At 41.1% G+C, this 13,051-nt stretch overlaps 1 pseudogene; it reads left to right on the forward strand.

Moving 5' to 3' along the window:
- Nucleotides 1-4,135: 4,135 nt before the first annotated feature.
- Nucleotides 4,136-13,051, forward strand: part of LOC147432801 (uncharacterized) — an 84,420-nt pseudogene continuing 75,504 nt past the window's right edge.

A 13,051-nucleotide genomic window follows, 5' to 3' on the forward strand; every position in this document is an offset into this window, starting at 1 on the left:
GGTGGCATGATTTCAAAGATACACTTATTTTAATGCATTATTGTAAGCATGATTACAAAAATTTGTGAAGGAGCAATGTCATGCTTTCATATGGCATGAGGTGTCCTTTAGAATTAAATGAAAGTCTAGGCTAAGGAGACCACATGAAGACTTTTGCTGCCATAAATGGACCCTATTTTGATGAATTTTTTACACAAGGTTCCAATCCGAATTGGAAAACGATTTTAAAATGAAAATCGTAGCTAATGAGCTGAAGTTTTTGCCCATATTTTTACTTTTTTATTTGGAGCCACGGTTGAGAAGTTATGATCAGAATACTGGACCCCAGTCTGCCCACATCATGCAGGGACAACTCATTTCCAACTTTTCCAGTTTCTATTCACACTGGCTCCTCTCTTCTTGTGTAAACCTTTGGGGGACTCCCTTCACCTATAAAAGGGGACCTCTTCTTCTTTGAAAAGGAACTCAAGCATTCAAGCCATTGATGAGAGGAATTCATGAGGGAGTGAGTAGTAACGCCTAATTGTACTTAGCCATTAAGATAAGCCCAAGCCTACACTTTTTCCTAGAAGAAGACTAGCCATTCTTGCAACAAGATACCCTTGGAAGATCAACTCTAATCAAAGAAGGTCTTACACTTGGTGTATCAATCAAAGTGGAATTCTCCACTCTTCTTCTCTCTCCATCAATAATGGTGTCCAAGGGTTTGTCAAGTAAGATGTGTTCTACATCGATGTTTTCTTGATTTCTTGTTGTTTTCTTTTTCATCTCTAATTCAACACACACATATATATATATATATATATATATATATATCTAATCTCATCTCTTTAACCAAATCTATCTCTTTCACTCTTAGTAATTCATCCTCTCTACAAATTTTAGGTTCTCCTTGCTACAGGTACATCTCTCCCCGCAGTATCCTTATTGCCCACGGGCAAGAATAGGGCTTGGGAGGGAAACTTCTCATCTCATCTCTTCTCTTCTCTCATATCTACATTTCTCACATACTATCCTAGATGAATAACCCACATGATGATAATTTCTATCGCTTTCACTCTGTACGATCTATTAGAATTTACGTATGGATTAGCCGTAAAATACACTTTCAACAACGTATAGTGTTTCTCTTTGGCCCAGAAAGGCCCAATGAAATACTTCTATCACCGGATCCCATCATACTACCTCTCATAGACTATAACTTTTCTTTTGACGTAAGCGTAGTTATCTTGCTATGAACCAAGAGGATTTGTACACACAATTAATCCCAATCACTAGACAAAAAATATATATTTTGGTAAGCACAAAACTACAATTCCAAAGAACAGTTCGTAGCCTATTTGGCCAGCCAAGATTGAATGCCATTAACTCATCTGTTAACCCTTTCATATTACCCATGATACGATATGACCATAGCCTTGATGTTTTCATCTTTGTGTTATTTTGAGATTTTCTTTTGTGTTCTTTCTTTGTGCGTGTGAGTGCAAGAGAGAATGGGTGGGCTTCTTTGATTGTACTTCTTTCCAAACCCTAGTCTTCATGGCATCTATGGTTTAACTCCTTCATATAGTTTTTGTCGAGTTCTCTCACAAACTCTCACAGCCATAAGCCCGGTGCTTTCCTGGCAAGACCGCAAATTTCTCGACATATTTTTGGTGAACCCGATGCGAAACTGCCAGGGTGAGAGTTTGTGGGTAACCATGGGTGATCATGTTGAGCAACAGGATATGCATTTTGACCCAACAACAATGCAAATGGACAATTACCCTATGTGGGCTTACATGATGCAATATGTTCTTGTGTCAAAGAGCGTTTGGAATATTGTGCAAGGCATTGTTGGACGTCCTGGTTCTGAGGATGTAGGCGATGTTGAGGATATTGCAGGTCTTGTTGCAAGGATTGCTGCTATTAGAGTTGTTTTTCCTACGGCATAAAAAGCTAGTTGGGATGTAAAGGATGCACAGGCTCATGCATTGATTGCGTTGTCTGTGAAGCGCACCATTACTCCTCACATTCCTTCAACGAAATCTGCAAAACAGGCTTGGGATATTCTAGCAGGTCTTTATGCAAGCTGCAATGAGGCTAAAATTACTTTGCTACGTAAAGAGCTGGAATCGAAGATTATGCATGAGTAAGATGATATGGATAATTTCATTGCTGGTGTCAAGGATATCAATGAGAAACTTATTTCTGCAGGTGAAGTCATTTCAGATAGTTCCCTTGTGCAGACTATTCTTGATGCCTTACTAGATTCTTACCAGACTTTTGCTAGTACTTGGAAACTTATGACCCAAGGAAATCTGAATTTGTCAAGTTTGATGCATTATGCATATTGCTGTTGCAAGAGTCACTTTCCAAAGAAAACAGGACTAGGCAGTGTGCAATTGAACAGGCTTTTATTGCTTCTCAAAGAAAGGGTGGTAACAACAATGCAGCCACTTCTTATGGTTCTGCTGCGAGTGTCAAAATTTCTGTTCCTAATGCTTTCGCTGGTAGCAATTTATCTGAAAATTCTGGTGATAAGGGCAAAAAGAAGATGCGTTGCCATTATTGTAAAGCTAATGATCACTTGATCAAGCAGTATCCTAAGTTGAAGGCCAAAGAGGCTAAGAAGAAAGAGGGTGGTTCCAACTACAAATGCAGCCATTGTTGAGTCTTTTGTGAAAGAAGACTGTGATGCTGATATTGATGCAGAATGGGCTTTTAATGAAGAGTGCACGTACAATCCTGCTGTCCATGATGCATGCATGTTAGTTGCTGCAGATTCACATGTGTGGTATTTCAATAGTGGTGCTACAAAGCACATTACCTCACATCGTGAATTGTTCACCTCTCTTGAGTCTGTCCCTCATGGGAATCCAGTCACTTGTGCCAACAATGCCTCTTATCTTGTTCAAGGAGTTGGAAAGATTGTGCTTTACGTCTGCAAATGGAAGTTCTTTCACACTTGTTGATGCACTTTATGTACCTGGGATCAAGAAGAATCTTTTGTCTGTATCTGCACTTGCTAGACTTGGACTTGTAGTCAAACTTGCGGATGACAGATGTACATTTCATGATCTCAGTTTTAGTGATGAAATTGTTGCATCTGGCCTTTTGTGCCATGGGCTGTATAAGCTCACTTTGTATGACAAGTGTGCACAAAATTTTACAAATGCAGTTGCAGATTCAAGGGCTGTTTTAGATGCAAAACTGTGGCATTCACATTTTGGGCATCTGAATTTTGCCAGTTTGTTGCATTTGCAGAAATCTGATATGGTTGCTTCTTAGCCGCGTCTTGAAGCACCTGTCAAACATGTTTGTGAAGGCTGCATTTTGGGTAAGATGCAGCATTTAAAGTTTCCAAAGGATGGTTCAGTTAGGGCCACATGCAGGTTGCAACAATGTTTGTGGGTCCATGCAAACTCTGTCCTTGGGCAATTACCTTTATTTCCGCTTAAAGCAAAGTCCGAAGTTTTTATGTGCTTCAAATTTTTTTTGGCTATGGCTGAAAATGTATCAAAATGTACTATGGGCGCCCTCCGTTTTGGTCGAGGGGGGGAGTATATGTCTGATGAATTTAATGCATTTTTGGCTAGTCGTGGAAATAAAACACCAATGTACAGTGCCTTATACACCTCAACAAAATGGTGTTGCTGAGAGGAAAAACATGTCACTTACAAAAATGGCACGATGTATGGTCAAAAGTCAAGCTTTTCCGCATTCTTTTTGGATGGAGGCCATCATGTGTGCCACTTATGTACTTCAAAGGTGTCCTACGAAAGCTTTGCAGTAGTCTATTACTCCATATGAAGCATGGCATGATAGAAAGTCTTCTACTGAGCACATGCATGTTTTTGGCTATTTGGCATATACTTTGGTGCTACAAACACAATGCAGAAAATTGGATGATAAGGTTGTCAAATATATTTTTGTTGGTTATAGTGCTGAAAGCAAAGGCTATAGGTTGTATCATCCACAAACAAAGCGTATCTTGGTTTTACGGAATGTAGTGTTTGTGGAAGATTCTGTTCAGCCCTTGCTGTCGTGTACTAGGGACAATAATGTAAGCTCACAGGACATTAATGACACTTTGTTGCCTCTTTTCAGTGGTGGAAGTTCGAACGTAAATTCCAATGAAGCAAATGTACAGCCTATGGGGTTTCTTGAAAATGTTAGAGATTGGCCTATTACTGATGCAGATGTACATGATGTACTTGACGAGAAATGGAATGAAAATGAGCAGGCTAAAGGTATGCTAAAATGGATGGTGCATACATTGCATGACAGTAAATTGCATACACCTTTGTCTAGTCGTACTCGTTTAGGCTTTGGTCATACATCTTATGCATCTGATTGTTATGCTTTGGCTGTGTCTAGCTTACATGATGTTGAGGCACCTCTGTCTTTTGATGAAGCCTAGAATTTAGAAAATGGGATGGCTGCCATGCAATCAGAATATGATGACTTATAGAAAATGACACATGGACTTTATGTGATTTGCCTTGTAGAAAAAATGCCATTGATACGAAGTGGGTTTACAAGTTGAAACGCAAGCCGGATGGTGAGATCGCCATAAGGCTCGACTTGTTGCAAAGGGTTATGCACAACAAAATAGCATAGATTATGAAGAGGCTTTTTCTCCCACTTGTCATATGACTACTGTGCGTTTTCTATGTGCATTGGTAGCTCATTTTGGTTGGGATGTGTATCAAATCAGACATTGTTACTGCTTTCTTGAATGGTGACATATTTGAGAAAGTCTATGTAATGCAGCCTCACGGTTTTTTTAAGAAAGGACAAGAGGACAAAGTGTGCAGATGTAAGAAGGATTTGTATGGGTTGAAGCAATATCCTGGTGCTTGGTATGAGAAAGTTGACACTCATTTGGTCAAACGAGGCTTTCGTAAAGTCCAACAGAAAACACATTGTATGTAAAGCGTGAGGGTGATGTACTTCTCATTGTGGTTCTTTATGTTGATGATTTGCTGATCACTGGACCAAATGAGAGACATATTGCTGAATTTAAGGGTGATTTGAATGCTACTTTAAAGATGAAAGATTTGGGACTGTTGCATCATTACTTGTGTGTACAATTTAAGCAGTTTCAGAAAAGTTACATAGAGACATTGCTATGTAAGTTTGGACTTGAGGATTGCAAACCTATTGCCACTCCCATGGAAACAGGTTTGAAGTTGAGTCTACATGATGCTGATGATCCTGCTGATGTCACTCTTTACCAAACTACTATTGGCTGCCTCATTTATGTATGCAACACGAGGCCGGATATTCAGTTTGCAGTCTTACAGGTCAGCAGGTTTATGCATAGCCCAGGGTCTAAGCATTGGCAGGCTGTCAAGAGGATTTTCCGCTACCTTAGTGGCACTTTACATCTTGGCTTGTTTTATCCCAAGGGGGAAATCATTGCCTCCAGCCTTACATGCTTTTTCGGACTCAGATTGGGTTAGTTGTTTTGACACGCGAGTGTCCACAAGTGGTTTTTGTTTCATGCTTGGTAGTTCATGTATATCATGGTTGATCAAGAATCAACCTACTGTGGCCACTTCGAGTTGTGAGGCTGAGTACAAGGCAGTCTTCACAACTATGGTTGAGTGTATATGGCTCAGACGCCTTATGGCTGATTTGGGTGTTGGACAGGACACTGCCAACACTATCTACACTGATAGTCAGAGCGCACTGGCAGTTGCGAGGAACCCAGTTTTTCATGCTCGCACAAAGCACGTTGAGGTGCATTACCACTATGTCAGGGAGAGGCTCTCAGCATGAGAGATCAACTTGGCTTATGTGCCAACACATGACAACCTTGCAGATCTTTTCACAAAGGCATTGTTTCGTGAGAAGCTTGAAGCTTTCCGCAAGGCTTTGGGCCTACTCCCCTTTGTGGACTGATTATGTCCTCAGGGCATGGCACTTTCCTTTACTCATGTGCCAGCTCTCGTTCACCGCATCACTCCAAGGGGGATTTGTTACCATATACATGTGGTAGTGATGTGTGTGAGCACACTAGGACCACCCGGGAATTTTTTCCCTCTTTAGGAGGTTTTTCCCCCCGTGCATTGTATATACGCCCATCACTTTAGGACTATCTATCTTTCTATTGCACACTAAGTAATACACTCTCTATTGTGTGCCTTGAGCTTCCTTCGTCTTCTCCAAGCTGTGTGCGTTTCTCTGCAACCCTAATTCCAACAATTACTTCAACAAAGTTTTTCCTATTTCCAACAAAGAACTTGTGTTGAACTGTGAGAGGAATTCCATCACAGAGACAGAGAGAGAGAGAGAGAGAGAGAGAGAGAGAGAGAGAGAGAGAGAGAAAAGAAGAAGAAGAGAAGATAATTTTTAACTTCGTAGGAAACTATCCCAAGAGACCTTAAAGATCTATCCATTGAGGAGAGTTCAACTCAAGACCTGTTATGTGTGTGTGTGTGTGTGTGTGTGTGTGTGTGTGTGAGAGAGAGAGAGAGAGAGAGAGAGAGAGAGAGAGAGAGAGAGAAGAAGAAGAAGAAGAAGAAGAAGAAGAAGAAGAAGAAGAAGAGAATTTTAGCGCCATAGGAAACTATTCCAAGAGACCTTAAACATCTATCCGATGAGGAGAGAGAGAAGAAGAAGAAGAAGAAGAGAATTTTTGACGTCACAACTGGAAGATGTAGAGAGTGCTCAAGATATCATTAGACAATTAGAAACAAGATTTTGAACATGATTTTGTAAGCGAACTTCTTAATACAAGTGACTTTCATCAAAGCATGGAAGCCACCAAAGCCAAGAGATTGCAGACAACACTTGATCCAAGAAAAAATTATTCTTGCGCAAGAATTTTGGAATTGATCAGTAAAGTCTCAACACAGTACGTACAAATGAATTTATAGGTGCATGGTCTACAACTTGGTGTGGAAAATCTATTGGCGTTCGCAACGACATATTTGATTGTGCCAAGGAAGGGATGCGTTAGTTGTGGCTTTCTCACCGTGGACATCTCAAACAACCATCTGCCATAATCTCAACATGAGCCTGGCCAAGATGCCTTTGCCTATTTAGATATCCATCCCAAGTCTTAGTCTCTCTTTCCTTGCAAGAAGAAGAATATATGTGTAGGACGTGCATTGTAGGCCGCACACACGCACGTGTGTGTGTGTGTTATAGAGAGAGAGAGAGAGAGAGAGAGAGAGAGAGAGAGAGAGAGAGAGAGAGAGAGAGAGAGAGAGAGAGAGAGAGAGAGAGAGAGAGAGAGAGAGAGAGAGAGAGAGAGAGAGTCTTTCGGCTTGATACCTTGAAGATCTCCCGCTTTGCGAGTGGTCAACTTTTCGAGTTTGTCACGTACATCCTCAATAGTAAAAAAAGAGGGTAGTATTTGGTTGCTCATATAGTTGCCTACAACGTGTATACAAATCTATAAGACCCAAGTTACCAAAACTCTCAACCTGCTTGCTCCTCAAGTTTCTCCGAAATCTTCCACATGATGCGTGCCTTTCTTGGACTTGAAGAAATTTGAATCAATGCCTTGTATGTATGCAAATGACTTTGATAAAAATCTTTTTCCATAGTTGCATCTAGCTTCATCAAGGACTTTCAAGCATCTTGATATTCTTTATCAAACCAACTTTTCCATGAAGTACGATCATACAAGCGAAATTCCTCTAACCTGTTAGGTTTTAGGCCCGTGGATGGTTTGGCCGGGCGCCTGCCCATTCATTCTATTCTTTTGGTTATAATGGAAATAAGGAGTGTGAGCACATTGGCTCACTAAGCTCCACCCAAGACTGTGTTGCTCCTTCTCCTTCCCTCTTCTCTCCTTCCCTCTCTTGCATCCTGCACACATCTCTTTCTCAACCATTGAAGTACGATCATACAAGCGAACTTCCTCTAACCTGTTAGGTTTCAGGCCCGTGGCTGGTTTGGCCGGGCGCCTGCCCATTCATTCTATTCTTTTGGTTATAATGGAAATAAGGAGTGTGAGCACATTGGCTCACTAAGCTCCACCCAAGACTGTGTTGCTCCTTCTCCTTCCCTCTTCTCTCCTTCCCTCTCTTGCATCCTGCACACATCTCTCTCCACAAGTGGTATCAGAGCTACCGGCATCCTGACCTCGAGCCTCGGCTACTCGCATGTGCAACAAGCCCAAAGCAAGCATGAAATTTTGAGGGGAATTTGAGCATCTGTAGATGATCAACAGTCAGGTAGCAGCTCGGCACTGAGCAAGGCAAAGGGAAGAAAATCAAAGTAGGTCGAGAAGCAAAGATTTGTAAGGCAAATCGAGCTTGAGAGTGTGTGTTGAGGCACACACACACACACTGCTTGAATCTTGAGATTGCAGGCATCGCTGGTGAAAAATTGGGATCAACAAAAATCGTAGCACTGGTTGCGCATCGAGCTGGAGTAGAACACAAACACACACTCTCCTCTCCGCAGATTTCATTCAACAGAATCAACAGACAAAGAAAAAAAAAAGGACTATGTATAAGGGTGGGTGCACGCACCCCCCCCCCTCTGCCCCCTCTTTATGCATCATCGACTCTGTCTCTTGTTCACACACACATACACACCCTTTGACTAACATCAAGAAAATGTGTGAGAGAGATCTCCAATTTCGACATCGACAGTGTGTGTGGGTATCTTTGACTTTGACATTGACACCACTCTTGCGCATCAAGAGAGAGAGCAAAGATTCTACATTTTCTTCGACATTGGTTCTCAGCCTCCCACTGCTCTTCATCAGCACTGTCTGATAGCAGGAGGCGGCCTTGGCATCGGCAATTCACCATCGATATTGGTGAGAGCGGATCGGCTCTTGGATAGACTCTGACATCGGCACTCGACATTAGAGACATTCCGACACCGACTTAGCAACTATTGACATCGGTAAGTGCTTCTGTCGGGCGGTGGAAGGCGACATCGGCTTCAATTTTTGGCATTGACTTTGTCGATGATCTATCGACGATCTTTTGGCATGCATGGACGAGGTACCTTTATCATAGAGGAGTGATGCTTGATATTCGCATTGAGTACATCTTCGTCCAACGACGAAAATCGGCACCGACATTCCCAGTCTACACCAACACTCAGGTTTACAGGCGGCTTTTGAGCCCAAATACAACAGTTTCTCGGGGTTTTCAGATGTTTACAGGCACAACACCTTTTAGGCGATTTTGACAGTCATTTTGACAGCAGTTTCTCTGCGACAAATACGTTGATAGATGCATATTTTTTCAAAGAGGGAGAGCTTCACTGTAGAAAGTAGAGTTATTACTTCCTTGCCTGCCAAGAATATGGTGAGAGAGAGAGAGAGAGAGAGAGAGAGAGAGAGAGAGAGAGAGAGAGAGAGAGAGAGAGAGAGAGAGAGAGAGAGAGAGAGAGAGAGAGAGAGAGAGAGAGCTCTATAATATGAAGGATAGCACGACGACTTCGGGTAGAGATGGAGTTGAAGATGGATTGAGGGAGAGAAGATACCTCTTGCATCAAGGAAAGAGAGCCTCCACTTCTAAGAGCTTCTGAAGGCAAAGAAAAGTGCTAAAAATAGTGAAAAGCAGGAGATAGGTTCACTCGCGTTCGCGGACCCCCTTTTTTCTATGTGATTCTAAATATGCAATTTTAAATGTTAAGAAAAGCTTGTCTATTTTGAGGAAGAGAGAAAAAGAGAACTTCTTATCTTATCTTACCTTACCTCTCTTTCTTTTCTAAAAATACTCTTTCTTTGCTAAAAATACTCTTTATTTCCTAAAGCTACTATTCTTTTCCTAAAAACACTCATAGCGCTATTGAGCTCTTTTGAGAGCATATATCCTCGCATGGATCCTTTTTACTACACGCAACAATCCTTGGCGCATGTTCGTGCGTTGTCACTTATGTACATTGAGTTGTAGTTATTGCCTATTGTACTTCATGTGGAGCCATTTATTGGCTATTTTGGCAGCTTTTTCGACCGTTTCTGAGATTCGAACCAAAAGAGCCATTTTTGAGACTCTAGCTAGTTGTTTTGAATCTGCTTTAGTCGTTGCGTGAGGTTTTCTTTGAGCTGGGGTATTTTCAAATATTGAGATACCTTCGATGATACAGGTTATTGGAGCTCCCCTCTTACGGTACCCTCGCCATAGGATATGTATTTGGTTGGATTTTTTTTCTTTTGACACCAAGTTGGTGGTCACACAGCAGTTGGTTTTGAGCAGTTTATGTCTAGTGACTGTTTTGAGCAGTTTATGCGCTTCCTTATGTCCTGTCGAGTTTGAGAGTTTGCTCCTCGTACGAGGAGACTCTGTCGAAGTCGCGAGTCCATTTTATGCGTTGTGGCACATTTGATTGTTCTTACACTGTGATTCTGCTACATTTGGTTTGAGTTTCTTCTCCTGTTATAGGGAAAACTCTGCCAAAATTATCCCAAGAGATTCACCATAAAGTTTTTGGCCACATTCTCTTGAGTCATGGCTGCGTGTAGTGATTCCGATAGAGAAGAGTACTACATCAAAAAGTTTGATGGCACAAACTTTACTATTTGGCGACAGCGTATGCAAGATGTTTTGATCAACAACGGCTTGATAGCACCCTTGCATAAAAGAAGAGAGAATGCGTACACTGATAATCAATGGGAAGACTTGAATAAACATGCTATGGTAACCATTTGCCTGCATCTTGGTGAATCCATTTACTTTAGCATAATGGATAAGACCAATGCCAAAGATTTATGGGATGCTCTATGTGGAGCATGGGATGGAAACAATGCCTCAAACAAGGTTTTCTTGATGAAGAAGCTTATACGCATCAATATGAAAAAGCGAAATAATGTTAGTTCTCACTTGAACAAGTTCAACAACATATTTTCACAGCTTACTTCAAAAGTCTCAATTTTGATGATGAAATGAAGGTTATTTTCTTGATATCTTTGCTACCATCGTCATGGGATACCTTCAACATAGCAATTCTGCACCTAATGGTAAGCTAGTTTTCAACGATGTTTCTAGTGTGTTGCTCACTGAGGAGATTCAACGTCAATATCTTGATGCGAGTGGGCATGGTGATGCGTATGTGGCTAGTGGAAATCGTGACAAGCAACAAAAACGTGATCATAGCAGCAGTCGTTCTCAGGATCGCGGGCAAGGTCGTACCAAGAGTCGCAGCAAAGACATGAGAAATGTTGAGTGTTATTACTGCCATAAAAAGGAACACTTGAAGAAAGATTGCCCCACATTGTAGCATGACAAGGGTAAGGAGAAAACAAAGGGTGACAAACCTAAAAGCATCATAAAAATTAAAGAGCTTAATGTGGTTGAGTCTCTAACCATTGAGACAGTTTCTGACGTGGCAAATGATGTGTTGATTTTCACATCGGATTTGAGTCCTAATGCATTGTTAGCTCGTGACGAGTGTTATGCACAGAATTGGATTGTGGATACAAGTGCTAGTTTTCATGTGACTCCTCACAAAGAGTGCTTTTCTACATACATTGCCACGCATGACACAATGATGCTAGGCAACTCTTATGAGCTTGATATATGCAGTGTGGACAAAATCCAATTTTCTACGCGTAATGACACTGAGTTTATGCTGCAAAATGTTAGACATGTACCCAAATTGACAAAGAATTTGATGTCCATTGGACCACTGGCTGATTTGATTACACTACCATGTTGGCTTATGGTTCTTGGATTATCAAGAAGGGGAATTTGGTTATGCTTAAAGGCCAAAAGTATGGCTCATTGTACTCACTTTATGTCTCTTTTATGAAAGAAAATTCTATTTGTGTAGCCAAGCTTCGGTCTACATAGTTGTGGCATAGCCGGCTAGGTTATATGAGAAAAGGGAATGAAATTCTTCCAGTGTTGTGGTTATATCTCCATGTTAGATTGATCTAACTTCTTTTTATGTGACTCGTGAGCATTGCTCTATGGCAAAAAAATGTTGACATCCTTTAGACAAGGATTTAGGAAGTCCTCTAGATCTCATTCATAGCGACTTTTGCGGATCTATGCCGGTCAAGTCTCTAGGGAGAGCATTATATTTTTTGACATTCATAGATGACTCTACTAGAAAAGTGTGGGTTTATCTCTTGAAGAAAAAGAATGACACCTTTAGTGCCTTTCAGAAGTTCTTAGCCCTGGTCGAGAACCAATCGGGTAGAAAGCTTAAAGCTTTGCAAAGTGAAAATGGAGGCAAGTAGATCTCCTCTGAGTTCAAGGACTTTTGCAGTAAACGAAGCATTAGAAGACACTTTATCATGCCTTACACACCCACCCCAGAACGGTCTGGCTGAGACGATGAATAGAACCATTCAAGAGCGGGTCACTTCTATGTTGTCTATGGCCAACTTACCAAGAATTCTGGGGAGAAGATGTTATGATAATTTCTTATTTGATCAATCAATCACCTAGTATATCATTGCAGTACAAGGTTCCACAAGGGATGTAGAAAGGTAAACAACCCAATTATGACAGATTATGTGTATTTGGGTGTGAGGCATTCTCACATATGCTAAAAGAGCTTAGACAAAAGCTGGACCCAAATCACACAAGTGCACCTTCATTGGATATGATGTGGACGGAGAGGTGGGATATTGTCTCTGGCACCCCGAATCTAAGAAGGTAATACAAAGCACACATGTGATATTCAACGAGTCTAAGATGCACAGACAACCAGCAAAAGATATTGAGTATCACAGATTAGGATTTGAGGATGTTGCCTCACCACCAGTTACACAGAATATTGACAAGCTAGTAAAAAATGACTAATCTCTATCCATGCAAGCATAAAAGGGGGAATCATGACGAGAATGTAGCAATTGGCTATAAATTTGGGTGCTCTTTTTGGTGTTGTAATTTTCATCTATACATAATGTTATGAGTGCCATCATTCACAATTGATACAAAATCTTTCAATCCTTTCTTAATCATACATGCTACCCTTCCTTGCCTCTTCATTGCTTGAGATTCTTTGATCACATTAGTGAGTGTACGTTGTAATCCTCCAATCCATTAATCCTTTGTGCATCATGCTCCCAAGTCTAAAAAGAAGTACATCATCGATTTTTCTTGTTAGTTCATCTATGCCCACCCCTGTATTCCATGGG

The sequence above is a fragment of the Adiantum capillus-veneris genome, chromosome 20 (genome assembly GCF_014529385.1).
Source record: "Adiantum capillus-veneris isolate H3 chromosome 20, ASM1452938v2, whole genome shotgun sequence".
In the NCBI taxonomy this organism is placed as follows: Eukaryota; Viridiplantae; Streptophyta; class Polypodiopsida; order Polypodiales; family Pteridaceae; genus Adiantum; species Adiantum capillus-veneris.